This window comes from Sitophilus oryzae, unplaced genomic scaffold (assembly GCF_002938485.1).
Source record: "Sitophilus oryzae breed Bouriz unplaced genomic scaffold, Soryzae_2.0 scaffold_1968_pilon_pilon, whole genome shotgun sequence".
Lineage (NCBI taxonomy): Eukaryota > Metazoa > Arthropoda > Insecta > Coleoptera > Curculionidae > Sitophilus > Sitophilus oryzae.
In genome coordinates this window covers 275,920-295,855 of record NW_022146688.1, presented here as the reverse complement: position 1 = coordinate 295,855, position 19,936 = coordinate 275,920, and positions in this window count along the sequence as shown.

Genomic DNA, 19,936 nt, shown 5'->3' with positions numbered 1-19,936 from the left:
TTTGACCTAATTTAAGTCCCTGTAGTCTTAATGCCTTGAATAAGTTATCAGTAACTAGATTTTAACAATGCCAGCTAACTCCAACGTTGCTACCTTTCAAAGGCATAATTTTAGGTTATTATTAACTAGTTTACGACCTCATTTTTAGATTTCTCGCACTTTATTCCCTACAAGAAATTTATTAAGTTAAATATAAGTGAAATTCAACCAAATAGTGGTTAATTTTCCGTGGTCAATGGTTTTTTCTCCTTCCTATGCTACTTGGGTATGGGAGACGAGAATACAACGGGTTGCTTTCTGGTGCTTCAAGGTTGAGACCAGTAGAGTCTAGTCTTCTATCTAGCCACGCATCCTTTTGACCTGGTCCCACCAACATAAGATTGACGGTTTTCGGTGAAGGACCTGACCATGGTTCTCTTCCGTTGTCTCTTCTTGGTCCGTGCTGTTAAGCCCCCCCCCCCCCAAATATCGGAAACATCAAAACAAGAGAACAAGCGTATTTACCAGGTACCTTGTTAGTTTGGTGGATTGTATATTGGATAGACAAAAAGTAAATTTAACGAGCATCCATGAGACTGTAAATTTAACGAGCATCCTATAACTATGAAATACGTTTGTAATCGAGTTCTTCTTGGCTCTATTTTTTTTGTCTATTTCCGATTGTTATTATTTTTCAAATTACCATTCAGTGTAATATGGTAATAAACACATAATAATATAATTCCAGATTAAAATAGGCACAATGAAAACGAAAACAATTAGTTTGGTTTGGTTTGGCCAAGCCGTCAGTTATAAAATTGAAAATTCCCTTAACCGTTAATAGTGTAACAAATGCGAATTTTGCTACGTTTATCCTCTTAGTCTAAGCGTTTACCCATCACTGTCTACCAAATCGATCGGTATCTCGGCCGCTGCATCGGCGGCAACGCAACGTCGTCGACGTCCGTCGCGATCCGGTTGACATGGGAAGAAAGTGAATCGTGAATTCCACACTTTCCTTATTACGTCATTTCGCATTTTGCATGACGCCCCGTCGTGTTTTATTGTTGTTATTGGAGGCTGACGTTGCACCGGGTATCGAACATACTCACGCCGTTTCAGCTCTAAGCAGTGGCGTGTCGTTGGGTTTGGAGGGGCGACGGCGACGGTTCCAGAAGTCAAATAACAAATTAATGACCTCTTTTTAGTAGGTACCTATTATATGTTCCTAAAAATCCTATATGGGTATTTCGCCACTGCAAGAAAATCTACAAAATAAAATAGTTAACACTGTTAACTTTGTAAATACTGCAACGGAAACTACTTGTCAGTAGTAAGGTTTACTGACAAACAAATTTGCCTAACGAACAAAAAAATGCTTAACGTTTCGGAACAAAAGTTAAAAAAAGGTTCTGTTAAGGTTTTTGTAACTGCAACGGTTTTTGTAGACGTATCTGTTTTAAAAAAAACTAAAATGTTCTTGAATAGTTGCATTTAAATATTTTAAATAGTTTTTTTTCTTTATTCTTTCTATTTTTTGCTTCTGACGACGGAAAGAGTTAAACTTTCCGAAACGTTAAGCATTTTTTTGTTCCTTAGGCAAATTTTTTTATCAGTAAACCTAACTGCTGGCAAGTTATAGTTTACGTTGGATTAAAGCAGCAGTGATTATAAAAAAATAACCATTTTATTATGTAGATTTTCTTGCAATAGCGTAATACCCATATAGGATTTTGGAGAGATGAATCCGCCACATAAGTACAGGGTGGCGCCTGTCATACGCCGCGGAAGCTCAAAAGAAAACGGTAGTTTATATCGAAATGAAACTTCGGCAGCTTATGTAGGTTAAGTGAAAGAATTTTATAAAAATATATAGAATTATACAGGGTGTCCCCAAAAAAAGTTACACATCAAAGTTTTGTTTTTTCTTATGGAACACCCTATATATTAATTGATTTTCGGATTCTAGGAAAAAAATAAAGGTAAGTTTTATTAAAGAAGCATATACCTAAAATCTAAGGATTTTGACATATTTCACATTTTGTGAAAATGAAGAGTAAATTTTAAATTTCGATAACAGCTTCCTAAATTTTAGTTGACTTTATATAGCCTGATATTTAATTACAGTAACCAATGTATGTTAAATCAAATTGAAATTTGACCCGAAAAGTTATACAGGGTGAGACAAAATTAATATGGAACATTATTTACTTTTAAAAGCAAGCTACTCCTTTATTTTAAATGGAACACCCAGTATATTTTTCCGGTGTTCAATGGGGAATTTATATATCTTCAAAATATTATTAAGGTTGCCTACCCCTCAGACAAAGATTTTCCTAGATATTTTAATTTTTATGATTTTGCGTCAGTAAATCTTTATTATTTGAAAAAATCTAGGGGTGGCTGTGTGATATACTTTTTGTTGATTTAACAAAAATTAAAGATTGTAGAGTAAAATACTCAACGGTAATAAAAAGATACACGTTTAAAACATATTTTAATTATTACAGAATTAAAACTAGATATAAACCTATAATTATGCGACAAAAATTAGCTAGATGAAATTAAATGCTCAAAATGCTTCCTATCCTGTTAACTGCATAAAATGATTGTCTTTTCAAAAGGATCTTTTCATTTTAAAAGGCATATGTGGAGTTTTACCTAGAAAAGCAGCTACATTAATTTCTCTCATGTTGTCGACTCTAGTTGGTCGAGTTTTGTAAACACTGTCTTCAACATATCCCCATAAAAAAAACCAGACTAGATAAAATAAGGAGCATTTAAGCATTCTATTAATTGGTGAATGCACACTGCATTCATTAAGTAATAGAATCATATCAATTCTTTCTGATGTAGGATAAGTTTGCATTTTTGACAAATCTGGGAAATTTTTTTGTTTTAACTGACAGAAAATGATAACTAGTCGTTAAAGTTCGATTAATTAGACAGCTATGTTGTAGTAACGTCAAACATATCACAGCCACCTAGATTTTATCAAATAATAAATATCTACTCAGATCAAATCATGTAAATGAAAATATCTAGGAAAATCTTTGTTTGAGGAGTAGGCAACCTTAATAGTATTTTGAAGAGACATGAATTCTCCATTGAATATCGGAATAATATGCTGGGTGCTCCATTTAAAATAAGAGAGTAACATGCTTTTACATGTGACCAATGTTCAATATTAATTTTGTTTCACCCTGTATAACTTTTTGGATCAAGTTTTAATTTGATTTAAAGTACAATAGTTAATTTAATTACATATTAGGCTATACCGGATAAATTCCAATTTTGATCGCTTTTATTGTAATTTTAAAATTGTTCTTTATTTCTAGAAAATGTTAAATATGTCAAAAACCTTACATTTTAGTCATATACTTCTCTTATAAAACTCACCTTTATTTTTCTCTTAGAATCCGAAAATCAATTAATATATAGGGTGTTCCATTACAAAAAACACAACTTTGATATGTAACTTTTTTTAACACCCTGTAGAACACTCTATATTTTTAAAAAGTGCTCTGAATTAACCTACATAGGCTCACAAAATTGCATTTCAATACAAACTGTCATTCTCCTTGGAGCCTCCGCGGCGTATGAGAGGCGCCACCCTGTAGAGACATTTTTTATAGGTTCCTACTAAAAATGCGTGAAAATTAGTCTTGTTTTCGAATGAATTTGCATAAAAAGAAATTCGAATATTGGCATGTACATGAAGTTCAAAAATATAGAATTACTATGTGCTTTTGTAGTCAACATCAATTGGACACAACTTATCTTTATAAGAAAATGTCCGTAGCGAGCAGCAATCATAAATTAACTCTAAACAACTATTGGCTTGTTGCATTTCAGTTGGTTTTAAAATTCACAGCGCTCGGTACGGCAGAAATCAGAACTTTCCAGCTTTGTATCTCACGCAGTCCGATTACAGTTTATGTTGATTGCATTGAAATAATATTAAAATAGTGGCTTTGTCATAATATATTTAAGTATATTAGTCTTCACAGTACATTTATTGAAACTATAACATTTTCAGGTACAAAGTTTGTGTGATGTAACGTTGTTTTGGGGTTGTAAAAATTAAGTAAAAACGAACCTAAATTGGGCGACGTGTTATTTTGTCACAATTTCAAATGATAATAAAATTAGTAAAACACTAATAAATTAGATAATAAAAAAATGGGTTTTTGGGGTACAATAACACTCAATACAACTCTCGCGGAACAACATAATTACAACTTCTCAGCTTTATCACGCCGATTTGATCAAGACCAAAACTGGATTCACGCAGTTCGACGAAACTAATGAGTATACAAAGTGTCCATTAAGGTGCGTCCAGACCTGACGAGACAAGAGCGAGACGAGAGCGAGACATCTTCTATCCATTTTTTGAGGCAAGCCTGCCACGAGACAAGCGAGTTGGGTCATAGTGAAAGGAACCCAAACCCCATTAAATTGTAATTGAATATAACAAACGATGGCCAAATAATAACGCATACAGTAATAAATTTTTGAATCTTTAACATGGTATTTGGTTCGTCGTATTTTATTCATCGTCGGTTTTTTTCCTTTTGGTTATTTTCCCCTTTAACCCTTCATCTAGACACGACGCCTTTTACAAAATTCGTTTTTTAAAGTTTTTAGAACAGAAAAGAAAAGTTATAGGGAAGGTTGTAAAGCACATTTTAAAATTACGGTAGAGTATTCAGGGTACTTCAAAAAAGTGTTGCGCATATAACATACTATACTTTTTAATGGGAATACCCATTTTTATTTTAATATTAGATTCTACGTACAATTCGGTAACTTTTTTTGCATATCTATACTAAGATACAGAAAAGTCCACAGACTTCGATATAGGAAAATCAAGTCCATTTAGCATCTGTCCAAATTTTAACAAGTTTTCAAAAATGACAGTTTTGTTTAGACTGACGTTTCTTTTTATGGGGGTACATTTAAATCTAAAATTTACGGCCATGAAGAAATTCAAAACTTGGAGCAGTTAAGGCAGAAAATATTTAATCCCTTTGACACTGTCACCTCTGATATCTTATCCAATGTGAGGAGAGAGGGCATTTTATGATCGTTTGGGTTATTGTTTAATGCAAGAGGGAGTAATTTTGCACCAATGATTTAAATTTTTCTTAAAGATAAGTAGAGCTTAGAATGAGCTGTATTTATACCGTATGATCGAATAAAAACGGCGTCAGCGGTGGCTACGAAATGAAGATCGCCGTCATTTTATATGTAAAATTATATGGGAAATGTCATCGACCATCATTTCATAGCCATCGCTGACGCCGTTTCTATTCGATCATACGGTATGAGGGAATTTGACTGATACAATTTTTGAATTTGAATTGTTTTTAATGATACTAACAATTTTAGTTCAATTTTTAATAAAATTAATTTAATATTAATAGAAATCCAAGAGATTTGAAACCTCTTTTAGCGATTTATAACATTCTCAAATGATTTACAGATGCCCTTATTTTCTATAAAAACCACACAGCTTTTTCATAGTTGCTGCAGTTGCTATAGCTATAAAAAACTAATTTTTTAAGGTGTGAAAATTGGGACACACGCTAAATGGACTTGATTTTTACTATGTCTCGAAGTCTGTGGACTTTTCTGTATAAAATCCTTAAGTGACTGACACACTGATTAATCACGATCCTGCTCAAACCACTCAACGTAAGCAGCTCAATTTTGGCATACAGGTTGATTCTAGGGTGTAGAGGTTCGATAAGAAGGGATTTTTCGAAATTGCAGTTCCAAGGGGGTGAAACTACCCCTCAAATATTATAATATTTTTTATTTAAAAAAAGGTCAAGTTTCCGAAAAAACGCTTAACCAAGTATATTTTATTTTGTTTTTTGCATATTTTAAGATTTTTTAAAAATGTATACAGGGTGTTTCGAAAAATCTGATCATTGATTAATCACGATCCTGCTTAAAGCGCTTCACGTAAAAAGCTGATTTTTGGGAAACGGATTGACTTTAGGGTGTAGAGGTTCGATAAGAAGGGATTTTTCGAAACTCGAATTCTCAAGGGGGGAAACTCGAATTCTCAGGGAAACCACCCCTCAAATATTAGAAATTTTTTTATTTAAATACTGGTGAGTTTTTCGGAAAAACTCTTAAACACGTATATTTTATTTTGTTGTTTTACATATTTTAAGATTTTTTAAAAATTTATACAGGGTGTTTCATAAAATATGACCATTGAGTAATCACGATTCTGCTTAAACTGCTTGACGTTTAAAGCTGATTTTTGGCAAACGGATTGACTGTGGGGTATAGAGGTTCGATAAGGAGGGCTTTTGCGAATTTCAAATTCCAAAAGGGTGAAAACGCCCCTCAAATATTACAATATTTGTTATTTAAAAAACGGTTAAGGTTGTCGCCCACTAGACCGCTGCGCGGCGCGGCGCTGGGAAGAGAATTTTTTCCGGCTGCGAAGGGACTGCGCCCACTATAGCGCGCTTTTGAAACGCGGCAACGCTATTTAGTTATAGTCGAAGTGTTTTTTACTTACTGTAGTTTAGTTTTTAAAGCAATGAGTTCAAGTACGGACGAAAGCGTATTTTTTGTGCTCTTCTAACAGAGGAAGAGGAAGAGGGGGTGAGGAAAAGTTTGGACTCATACGATTAACAAAAAAAGAAAGAAGTTTGGAGAATTTTACCATCTTTTTCCAGATTTAATAAAAGACAAAATCATTTTTTTCAGTATTACAAAATATAAAGGAAACATTTTACGCACTCCTCAATTGAGGGTTTTAGAAGAAAAAACACCGGGTATATCTACTCATCATATTTTTTCAGAAGAGACAAATTACTAATATTTTTGATAATTCTTATTTATTCTGATGTGTATATTAGTTATGTGGTCAAAAAAACCCTGATCTTTTTTATATATTTAGGTAATTAGAATTTAAAAATTGGAGATTGTCACTTTTGTTAAAAAGTGGAGATTGCCAGTTTTGCCTCTACACCCCTCAATTATATTAAATCTTTGATAGAAAGGCATTTCGTCCATCTGTCTCTAGTGAGGGAAGACTAAAAAAAATATCATATTCCTTTATGAAAATCGATTTGCCTAATTTACCTTTAAAAATACAATTCTGCCATTGATACATATCACTAGTTCCTAGTCAAAAAGCCAACTGAAAAGACTCGAATGCAAAATTATTTCCCTTGTGAGTACGCACACTGCAACGCGCCGAAACGCGGGAGACGGAAAAAAGTTGCTAGAGAAGTCTTCCGACTTCTTGACGGAAATCCCGCGGCGCGCTTCTGCGCTGCGCGCTCTAATGTGCGTTGGTCCATTTAAATACATGGCAAGCAGACAAAAGAAATTTCCATTATGGCGCCGCGCCGCGGTCTAGTGGGCGACAACCTTTAGTCTTTCGGGAAAACACTTGGACACCCATAATTTATTTTGTTTTTAACATATTTTGAATTTTTTAAATCCTACCAACAGGGTGTTCCAAAAGTTGGGTAATTGATTAACCAACGATTCTGCTTAAAATGCTTGACGTAAAAAGCTTATTTTTGGCAAACGGATTTTTCGAAAGTCAAATTCCAACGAGATGAAACTACCCTCAAATATTACCATGTTATACAATAATATCGCCTATATTGATTTTTCTCATGCTGACATAAATGTGAATTCGACGCGAATGAAGTCGTGGGTACATGCTAGTGATATCATATATCTAAAATTATTAATATATTTTGTAATAATTCAATTTGTTTAAAGATTTAAAAGGTTTAAAGAAATGTTAGATTTCTGTACGGTAAAAATTATCAGTGACGCAAAAATTTGTAAATTCTATTAAACCTTACCTTTAATAAAGATCTTAAAAATCAAACACAAAACAAAGTTCAAAAATACAAAATCACGATTGTAAAATGAAGATTGCAAAAAACACAGACCAACAACCAGGAAACAGCGAAACACACATCTCCATTCAATTGCAAAACACAACTGAAGAGGAAGGAGGAAGCCGGAAACGGAAAACTGATTTGACATACAGAACAATGACAGAACATAATTAATAGGCCTATTTAGGCAACTATAAAAACAATTTTGTACGCAATTGTTAAAATAAAAAAAGCAAAATTAAAATAAAAATACGCCATCTAGCGCCCCAGGAAATTACTACCCCAAAAAAAGATCGTTCAAGGTCGTATATCTCAGTTGACTGGCCCTGGTTATAGTAAATATTGAAATTTGAAGGTTATTAGAGAGATGTCAAAAACTAGGGATTTTAGTATGTAAGTTTGTAGTATTGAAAGGGGGTGTTGATGACAATACTAAGAATTACTGGTTGCATAACCAGATTAGTAGTTAGTAATCTGTGGATGTAAAAAGAACATTAAAAAAAAACGCGAGAAGTCGTAGTCTGTACACAGTCTGAAGAACTTATTGTTTATTGTTAAACCAATTAGAAGCTATAAATAAATACGTTTTCTTTCGATTCACTGAGTTTGACTGTGCCATTCAACACCATTGATACATATCACTAGTTCCTAGTCAAAAAGCCAACTGAAAAGACTCGAATGCAAAATTATTTCCCTTGTGAGTACGCATACTGCAACGCGCCGAAACGCGGGAGACGGAAAAAAGTTGCTAGAGAAGTCTTCCGACTTCTTGACGGAAATCCCGCGGCGCGCTTCTGCGCTGCGCGCTCTAATGTGCGTTGGTCCATTTAAATACATGGCAAGCAGACAAAAGAAATTTCCACATGGCGCCGCGCCGCGGTCTAGTGGGCGACAACCTTTAGTCTTTCGGGAAAACACTTGGACACCCATAATTTATTTTGTTTTTAACATATTTTGAATTTTTTTTAAATCCTACCAACAGGGTGTTCCAAAAAGTTGGGTAATTGATTAACCAACGATTCTGCTTAAAATGCTTGACGTAAAAAGCTTATTTTTGGCAAACGGATTTTTCGAAAGTCAAATTCCAACGAGATGAAACTACCCCTCAAATATTACCATGTTATACAATAATATCGCCTATATTGATTTTTTCTCATGCTGACATAAATGTGAATTCGACGCGAATGAAGTCGCGGGTACATGCTAGTGATATCATATATCTAAAATTATTAATATATTTTGTAATAATTCAATTTGTTTAAAGATTTAAAAAGGTTTAAAGAAATGTTAGATTTCTGTACGGTAAAAATTATCAGTGACGCAAAATTTGTAAATTCTATTAGAATTTTTTTTTTAAAAGATCGTAACTCCAAAATTACAGTAGCTAGCGAAACGCGGTTTTCAATTTAAGATTAGGAATAATATTTGCAACAAAATTTGTAATAACATCAAAATCAAAGTCGCAGTTTTTGAAATAAAAAAAAATAAAAAATTCCTTTACTTTGAAACTAAAAGAACTGCCTACCAACTTTTTATTAATATATTTTAGTATGGCCGGCCATACGTGCCTCCCGGCGCCAATTTTTTTTTTTACTAAAATAACACTAGGAATAATCCTAGGAATAATTTATATGGCACAACAACGTTTGCCGTGTTAGCTAGATAAAATATATTAAAAACTGCAATAAAATATATGTAAATCAAGACAAATAGAGAGGGGTGCGTAAGGTTGAATATAGTCTATCCAACTAAACAGTTGTCTTCCATTTTAATACACAGGTATGAACGAATTCAGTAATTAGGTAAATCGAATTTTCCATAAATTTTCGTATAGCTTTTCTTAGGAGGAACCTTAGAGAACAAACGCCACTGATCCCAAGTTAACTAAGATGGATGACGGATCGAAAATGGAAAGGGATTTACGGCTTGCATAAAGTGATGCATACGTTTTTTCGTTGGTGGATGATCTTGACATGTTTCGAGAACTCATACGGACTGAGATCGGTATCGGTTAGATAAAGGCCAGATTTGTATTATTCGCGTTTTGCTAATCCCTGACCTACGGCAAGGTAGAGGTCTAACTGACTTCACAAGAAAAACTTAGTCGACTCATATAATTGGGAAATATTTTTGTCAATTTGTTATATGGATTAAATATGTTTAATTCCTTAATATTCGATTAGTTGTTACTATGTTATATTATCATATATCTGATATCTATACTCAGATGCAAAAAGAACGCAACGGAGAAAATTTTGGTCAAATTGATATATCAACTTTAATTTGTAAACTCAGTTTTTATAAACTTTAGTATTTGGCATATTATACAAGGTTAATGGAGGTGTTGGTTTTTACCCTAACTTTGACACACCCTGTGCAATAATTTCGTTTGTAAATGTTCCTGAAATATAATTTTAGGGTCAGAACTATGTCTCCTGAGCATTTTGTTTTTTGGATCATGTCAATACATTCCTTGATAAAATTTTAAGAGCGAAATGAACTTGCCACCAACAATTTGTAATTTTTTCAGTTATAATTTATTTTTGATTTTTTTTTCAATATGATAACCTTTAGTGATTATTGTGAACTATATACTACGAACTGCCCCTCATGTTCGACGTTTGGGAAATGCTTGGCAGGAGGGTTAGAAGTCGCGAAGCGTTACCAGCTTCATTAAATAAACTTCGCTTGGTCCTTAAAGAAGAATGGGAAAACATAACGCAATATGATATATGCAGCCTCAATGACAGTATGCACAAAGGTATGCAGGCAGTTATAGCAGCCAGGGGTGCAATACAAAGTATTAGGGTATTTTTTACAATTTTTTTTAAGTTTGTATTACAGATGTTTTCCTTAATATTGTTAGTTCTGTTATCGTTATTAATGTTTATTAAAACCAGGACTGTATCATTAGTCTTTAACGTTTTTTTTTAATTTAGTATAGATTATCCGATGCAGCGTAATATGAAGTTACGACAATAGTCACCAAAACCATCTCGTCTTTTGTTGCATCTGAGTGTATTATACCTAAAGAAATACAGAGGAAATAATTACGATAACAGAACAGACAACGCCTCAGGTATGTTCCTGGATGGAAGAAGTGGGTTGAAACTGAAAAGATTGATAGATCAGGCAGTGCAAACTATCTGGCCGGGATATTTTAGTCAAGGACAAAATCATTATGCTTAGAAGTACAATAAAATACTCGGAAGTGACGTTTTAAGCTGGTGGTAATTTTACTCAGCACATATGCACGGTAACGGCAAAGGCAGTGAGGTAATGTATACTGCTACACTGAAAAAAAGGATCTCTTAGTCGAAATGAATATGACTTTGACCCAAAAGATTGACGCTTTTCAATAGGGCCAAGAACGACGTTTCTTTACCCAAAGCATTAACTATCTTTTCATAAGCTTTAAAAAATTACTTTTGAGAATAGAAGAATCTATCTGTCCAAAGTATTTTACTCTTGACCCAAAATTAATATGCAAAGAAGTTCTTGTTACAAGAACAATAGTCTCTTTGATTGATGCAAAAATTCTTGATTGAAAAGGGACATTTCTTGATTAAAGAGACACTTTTCTTAAACCAATAGCGAAATACCATTGACTCAACTAAAATTTATTTTGATCTAAGAGAAGTCTATACATCATATACAGGCATATACAGGCATATTACGAGGTATATTATTTTCTGATAAATTTAGGTTTTCCTAGTCTGTAGTAAGTAAAGTGATATTATTTTCCTCTATAGTAGGTAGTTATTTCTGCTTCTTCACTCCTTGTTTTTTTTTGGGGTGGTTCATCACTCTACAAATTACAAAAAAAAGTTACATCACGATTAATCAAAGTAAAGCAAACAAATTATTAAAATTATAAGCTTTGGTCACATTTAGATTTTTTTTTAATACGACGACTTGAAATTCTAAAATTTTTGTAATTATTTGCATAAAAAAATTGATACCTATATTCTTATTCCATCTATAGTCACGCATGCATTATCTATACAGATGCATTAGGTAAATGTCTCTTACCTTCAAATATAGCAAATAAATGCTCTAATTTTCATTTTTTCAGAAACTCCTTTAAAGAATCCATATATCTTAAAATTTGTCCATAAAAAATGACAAATGCATGTTAATAACGATCACTAATTTGTTATACGATATGCGTTTAAAAAGCAAATTATGCAAAATTCCAAGTGGAAAATTCCAAGCAACAAAACCCATGCGTACTATGATGTGCGATCTATGAAATGCGCCGTGAGACTGATCGGACTGCCGACTGAGTGTATATACCGTCCTTCGTCATCGTCTTTGCGTGTCGTTATTATTTTTCATCAGAAGAGTATTTGGCTATTGGAAAAATGGCCATGTTTCTTGAATGAAGTACTTCCTAGCGTATTTTTGTTATTATCTTAAAACAAAGTAACTTGCACTTGGTTGAATGAAAATAGATTCAAAAGAAATTTTCAAGAGAACAAGTTTTCTTGAGTTAAGAGAGTTTTTCTTCATGCAAAATATTTTCTTTTACGCTAAAATAAATTCTCTTGCCACTAAATTTTTTTTTCAAGAACGATTACGACTTTAGTTCAAGTCTATCTTTTTTATCAGTGTATCAAAGCTAATGCCGAACTGGCCAGTTATGGGGAAAATCAAGCGCAGAATGTTGGCCGCCGTTGAGACGGCTACCATTTTGTATGCTGCAGAAGTTTGGGGAGAATCCATTGAAGTAAAGAAGAATAGGAAAAGATTAAGGGTGGTTCAAAGAAGATTGGCGCTGCATATGTGAGCGGTACCGCACTATGTCCAGCAAATGCTGCAGAAATATTTAGTTCCATGATTCCAATAGACCTTTTAATACAAGAAAGGATGCAGAGAAAGGCGTATCCGAAGAGATCGCGAGCGAATAACCGGGAAATAATACTGGACACAGGGAGTAACAGATGGAAAAACAACATAGACAGGAATGCACATTGGACAAGACAACTTTTACCACATATAAAAAACCGGATAAAGTTTTATTTTCATGCGTCCGTTATCCATTGCTACGATGGTCCGATGGTGCTCTGAGTGGTCATAGCGTTTTCGCGCCACTTTTCATCCGTAAATTTTTTACTCCAGCCGGTCAGCGGAGAAATATCGTAGGATAACGGACGTTTTGGCACTTTTTTGACAAATTTAATCTAACCTAGCGCGGTACTGCAGCTTTTTCCCATATCAAAAAAAAAATACTAGACCCTGTACCAAGGACCCGGTACTCGGTTCAATATTAGCTAACTGACTTCGCAACCCCTTCAAAAAAATTTAAGTCTTTAAAATTATAAAAAGAATATACATGGACAATTTTAGAACAGTACGCAGTAAATAGATATAATTTTAGAGTTACAAAATATTACATACTTGACTTTTGACCAGTTTGTGAGATGATCAAAATTTTAAAATTCAAAATTGTTCATAATTAAACATCAACAAAAAAGTCGTTTACCGCATATAGGGCTCTCTCCAGTAGGTATGATTTTAGAGCTTTGCAAAATGCGGGAAAGAATGAAAGCGACTTGATATTCAAAGGCAGATGATTGTACATTTTTTTGGCATTGTACAGTATTGAACCTTTAATGCGTGATCGTACTAAGTGGATAGTTATGAAATGGCCTTTCGGGAATAGCAGATATGTGCTTGCGGATTAAGTAAACGGATTCAAAAATGAATAAAGAAGGAAGAGTCAGTATTTTCAAATTTTTAAAGAAATTCTGGCAGTGAGTTCTACTGTTCAGTCCCAATAAATATCGAACTGCTCTCTTTTGAAGTCTGAAAACACGATCAAATTTTGTTGCGCAGCAAGTACCCCAGAATGGAAGGGCATAACGAAGATGTGACTCAAAAAGGACATAATAGGCTATTCTAGAGGTTGAGAAGTTAAGTCCTAAGAATTTCACAGAGTCCACGACGTCAATAGTACTTTTGTATGACAAAACTTTAGTTTTTGATATAGGTTGAGGCATAGGAGATTAGAATCGCATCAAGACTTAATGGTGCGTAAGTCACTGGATATAGTATCATATAGTGCCGCAACATCTGGGCCGCTCCAAGTGAAGTTAGTATCGTCCGCAAAGAGGCAGATTTTACCGCTAATGTCGTTGATAAACACCAGAAACAAAATAGGGCCAAGTACTGAACCCTGAGGGACACCACATTCTATAGGCTCACAAGAAGACATAGACGTATCAATCCTCACAAGCTGCCTTCTGTTGCCAAGATATGACTAAAGCCATTCGAGCGGCACTCCCCTGAAACCATAGTATTGCAATTTGTTAATTAAGATATTATGATTTACACAAACGAAAGCCTTAGAGAAATCACAGAAAATTGTAGCTGTAGAGTGATGGTTATTCAGGCTAGAGTATACATTATTAAAAAGGTCGAACATAGCATCATTTGTGCAACTGTTACTTAGAAATCCAAATTGATGGGTAGTAAGTATTTTATATTTTAGGAGAAAAGATAGAAACCTCGTTTTTTAACCAATCTTTCAATGATCTTAGATAATGTGGGCAGGAGTGCAATTGGGCGATAGTTCGAAGCTTCAACTTTATCACCTCCTTTATACAGAGGAATAATTATTGCTGTCTTAAGGCAATTTGGAAAAACTCCTTTTTGGAATGACTCGTTAATTTAAGTAGTAAGATGGTTTAATGTGCATTCAGGAAGTTCAGAGAACATTTTGAGAGTAAGCCCATCAGTCCCAGATGAGGATTTGTTTTGAAAGTATTGTCTTACTGTATGTATATGATGAGTAATGGTGAGTGGTGAGTGTATGTAATGAGTACCTCCTTAGGATAATTCGTTTAGGTCTTGGTGTAATATATATTTAAGTTACAAAAATTACTTATTGATCTACATTAGATCAGATGTAATTGCAGTGAAATCTTTAATCTCTCAGATATGTTACAGATCTAATCTTTCTCTAATATGTCACAGATTTACGGTGGATATAAGTTATTAGAAATAAGCAGTAAGCCTGCGTGACCTGTCAATTGCGGAAAAAGGAATTCCAATCATAATTTATTTAAATTTTTTTTTCGTAAATTTTTTAGTCATTCTAAAAGTTATTTCAGTCATTCTAATAGTTATTCTGCTATTACATACACAAATTGTATATCGAGTAGTAGTATAATTGAAAAATTAAAAATATATATTGCCTAATTTTATTAAAAAAAATGTTAAATAAATTTCAATATCATAAATTTATTATTTTCTTTAACAAGTAGGCATGTACATTATTTGTATTTTTAGCGCTCGGTAAATGAGGTACGGCCGCAGGCCAAGGTCGATCGACGTTCGTGAATTTTAAGGTTATGGCCTGCGGCTGTGCAATAATCTGAGGTTGTAACGTACGCTTGCGCTTTTAAGTCGTTAATTGAGGAATTAAACGACTTTAAAGGGAATAATGGAGGTGATCGGTGCCGAGAGTTTCCGAGAAGATATTCTATAAGTATAAATAAGAGAATACGTTCCGAAATGACAGTGCTTCGAAAGGGCATTAAAAGGTTTATCGATTGTGATTTTATGTATAGGTTATTGGTACCTGTTCGTTAGAGAGTTGCGGTATAATTATAGTACCCTTATTGGAAAAAAATAATTAATAATGCTAGTGCCTTGGTCTTATTACTGATTTTTAATTCAATACAGTGCCAGTTTATAATGGAAAACCGAAAGGCTAAACATACTTTTTTAATGTTAAGGTATAAGGTTAACTAGGTACTGTATCAGACAAAAGTAGAGAAACTTTTTAAAACTCGTCGGACTTCAAAATCCTCCAATATTTAAAATAATGTTTGTTTTACACATATTTTACATATACAGGGTGTTTCAAAACAAATGCGAAAAACTTCAGGGGGTGATTCCTTGTTCAAAATAAAGGGTAGTTTGCTTCATAAACGTTGGATCAAAAGTCAACCATTAGGGAGATATTGCGGTACAAAGATGGCGGAAAAATAATGTTTTTATTTTTTATCTTGAAAACGAAAAGAGATAGACTAATAAAATTTTATGGAAGCATTACTGTTATTTTTCCGCCATCTTTGTAACGCGATATCTCCCTAATGGTTGACTTTTGACCCAACGTTTATAAAGCAAACTACCCTTTATTTTGAACAAGGAATCACCTCCTAAAGTTTTTCGCATTTGTTTTGAAACACCCTGTATAATACCATTATTTTTCGCCACATTCCAAATTTATCTTATCAGGTGTTTATTTATCATATGGGCACGAATATTTTTGAAGGGACATAAATAAAGAAACCTTTGCTTAAGGTGAAAACTGTTGATATTCTGATTTACATTTTCACTAAATATGCCACGCGGAAAATATTTGTGTGAGGATCTTCGCGAAAAAATAATGAACGACATCGGAATGGTGTACCTACGGCAAATGGACATAAGCACAATGTTTAATTTGCATAAGCCTGTCATTAGCAAAACGATTTCCAATTTCAACCTAGTATCAATATAAGCTCTAAGACCATCCGAAGAGCTATCCGAGGCTAAGGGAAGTAGGATTATTTAGCAGAAAAACACTCAAAAAAACACTCATTAGTAAGAAGAACCAGAAGGCCCGGCTTACCTTTGCAAACAAATATTTGCACTGGTCGACGAATGACTGGAAAAAGGTCCTGTTTCAGATGAAAGCAATTTCAATATATTTAGATCCAATGGCATATCGTGGATACATCGCCCAGAAGGGAAAAGATTTGGTCCAAAGTATACCATAAAGCCACTGTAAAGCATAGTGTGGGGATGCTTCTCGGGTATGGCATGAGACCACTGCATGTAATAGAAGGAACAATGGATCGATTTATGTATTTGGACATCTTAAAGAAAGTGATGATTCCGTTTGCTGATGATAATTTGCCTTTAACCTGGATATTTTTAGCAAGATAATGATCCAAAGCATAAATCGAAAGCCTTACAAGAATGGTTTTTGTCTGAACAAATTAGAGTTATGAACTAAGTCCAGACCTTAACCCCATTGAAAACATGTGGGAGGAACTAGATCGCTGGGTAAGACGAAGTCACATTAGCAATAAGAAAGGTTTGATAAGAATTTTGAAAGAGGCCTGGACTTCCATTGAACCAGATACCATAAAAAAAACTATTGGGGTCTATGCCAAAGCAATGTCGTGAAGTTATAGCCAATCACGGTTACTCTGACCATTATTAATTTGTTAGGTTAGCAACAACCATGTATTTGTAATTTTTATATTAATTTTTAGGTTCTCTATTTTTGTCCCTATATAGTTTTTTATTTAACTGAATAAAATCTTAAGTTTTGATGAGACATGTGATTATTTAATTTAAATAAGAACTATATTTAAGTATCTTTAATTTTAACAATGCATAAATGGCCTCAGTCCCTGCGTTAACAAAAAAGACAATTTTAAAATGTTTTCTTTGCTTTTGTCCGATAGTGCTGTATGTTCGTGTAGTTTTAAATACGAGTGGGTACAAGATTTTGGTACCATTTTGCATTTAGGTAGAGGGAGAAGGTGGACCTCCTTCTCCTCCTAATCTGTGGCGCCAAATAAATAAACTTTAAAATACAAATAAAAACCAATAATAAAAAAATAATAATCTGAACTAAAACGCTAACGATAGAATAAAACATAAAATGCAACAAGAGTTATAATTATTTCTAATACAATATTTATCTTTATTTCCGAGATAGTTTCCATTCTGTTGAAAAACTAGTCTATAAGGATTTTTTAATTGTAGCTGAATTGAGAGATGACCAAAATCAGAGAAATCACTTGATCAAATTTAAAAGTTAATTGAACCTACAATTTGATGCTTTATAATTTTACTTGCATTTTTTCTAACTAGAATGATGTTTTTCATGTAACAATTCAATGTCAATGGTCATATCATTTCAACAAAGTGGCTAAAAATATCACCAATCTTCAAGTTTCGATTTTAGCCATACTACTGAACCGAATTGACTGAATTATACTCATTCGACATAGAATCTAATTCTCTTTATTTAGCCTATTATTGAAATATCCGTTAGAACGCAACGTTTCCGAACTATTGGCTATATAAAATCGGAAAAATGTCCAAGAATTTTACTATCTTTTGGGTCTCCTGAGTCGAGCGGTGGTCGAGTAACCGTGTAAACCTTCGAAACATCCTTTTTAACGTCAAATGAATCAACCAAATCAATATTTAGCTTTCCAACACTTTTTTCCAAGTGACCCCTCTAACATGATTGGCCTAAACTAGTCCTGTTTCACCGGAAATGACTACAACTTTTGATTTTTAAATAGCACCCTCGGTATTTTTTTACTTTATTCCATAGAAAATGACACTTTGAATATAATGACATATGATATGTCAACTTTTGACATTTTCGCTTAAAACAAAATTGTATTTTAAAATTCAATCTTCCAGAGATGTGTTAAATAATAATTTTTAATCAAGGAGCCTTGTAAAATCGTATTTTGCCCAAATCGTATTTTTAATCATATCTCAACTTTTCAAATGGAACGAGGGTGGCTCATTAGCATATTTTGAAGAAGCATTTTTTACGAATAATTTTGGTACCACACAATTGGTATTTCGAGTCAAATTGTCGTTATGAATCGCATGCTACAATTTCAAATCAACCATATTCGAAAATCGTCAAAAGTTGACATATGATATGTCTATCTATTCAGAGTGTCATTTTCTATCGAATAAAGTAACAAAATATCGAGGGTGCCATTTAAAAATCAAAAGTAGTCATTTTCAGTGAAACAGGAAGTGACCGAAAACAATAATTGAATACGTCAATCAATCCTAAATTATTTCATATACTAACATACCAAATCTCATTTAACCATTGACGTTCTGATTGAGACTCTATTAACTCTTATATTGCTGATTGCAACGTAAGGGTTAAATAGTACGCCACTGAAACGGGTACTACGACAAAAATCCGAAATCCGTCGTCCCGGAGGCGCATAACAAAACGATCGTGGCGCTTGCGTTCTAAGGGCGAATTAATTAGCCATTCGGTTACCATAAAAGGACAAAAAAAACTATCGTTTTTTTCGTTTCCCTTTCCTTCGTGTTTTTCTCCTTGCATGCCTCTCACTCTCTACACCCTTCGGTTTTGCTGTTGATTGCCAGCGTTGCCAACTTAACCACTTTGTTCTAGACGAAGTCTATCTTTTTCTTGTAATTGATCGCATTAATTAATCATAATGCCTTTCTTTTGTAGGAAAAATGCTTGTTCAAGTTTGCACTATATTTCATAATGAAAATTATTAGGTATAAATTTTAATTATATCCTCTTTCGGGGAGATCAAATAAGTGAGTACATACATGCATTCCTTAAATTAGCAATTTCTTAAATATGCGTATTTTGAAATGTGTTGTATACTGACTAATTAGATATTTAGTCTTGACTTAGAGATTTAGTAGTTTAAGTGAGTAAGTGACTTAAAGATTTAAACAGTTTAATGATGGGCTTTACGATTCTTTTTATTGAATCCAATCACGCGATTCAATTTCTCATATTAAATCGACTCCTACGATTCATCCATTTGAACGAACTACTAACTGATACCACTTGCGATGTATAAATATACCGGTATCATCGAAAAAAACGGCGTCAGCGATGGCTATGAAATAAAGATCGCTGTCATTTTATATGGGGAATGTCATCGATGTTCATTTCCAAGCCAACTGGACCCGGGTTTTTTTCGATCATACGGTATTTGATATCAATTAAACTTATAGTTACGTAACTGAACGCGCGATTTTTAAATTCATTAATGCGTTTCCAACCATGGACATATTCGGCACCTAACTGGACTAACTGAAATTTAAATTTCGCTCTAAGGATTCAAGTGGTAACTCTGCTGTAAAAAATGTCAAGTTGCCGCATTTATTTATTTATTTCCTGACAATGTCATTCTTTTTGACACTTTAGTTTTGTATGAGGTTTTGTATTACGAGTTTTTGGTTTAAATAAATAGTGTCGTGATACTTTAGCTCAAAAATATTTACTAGCAGACCTTGCACTCGAACAT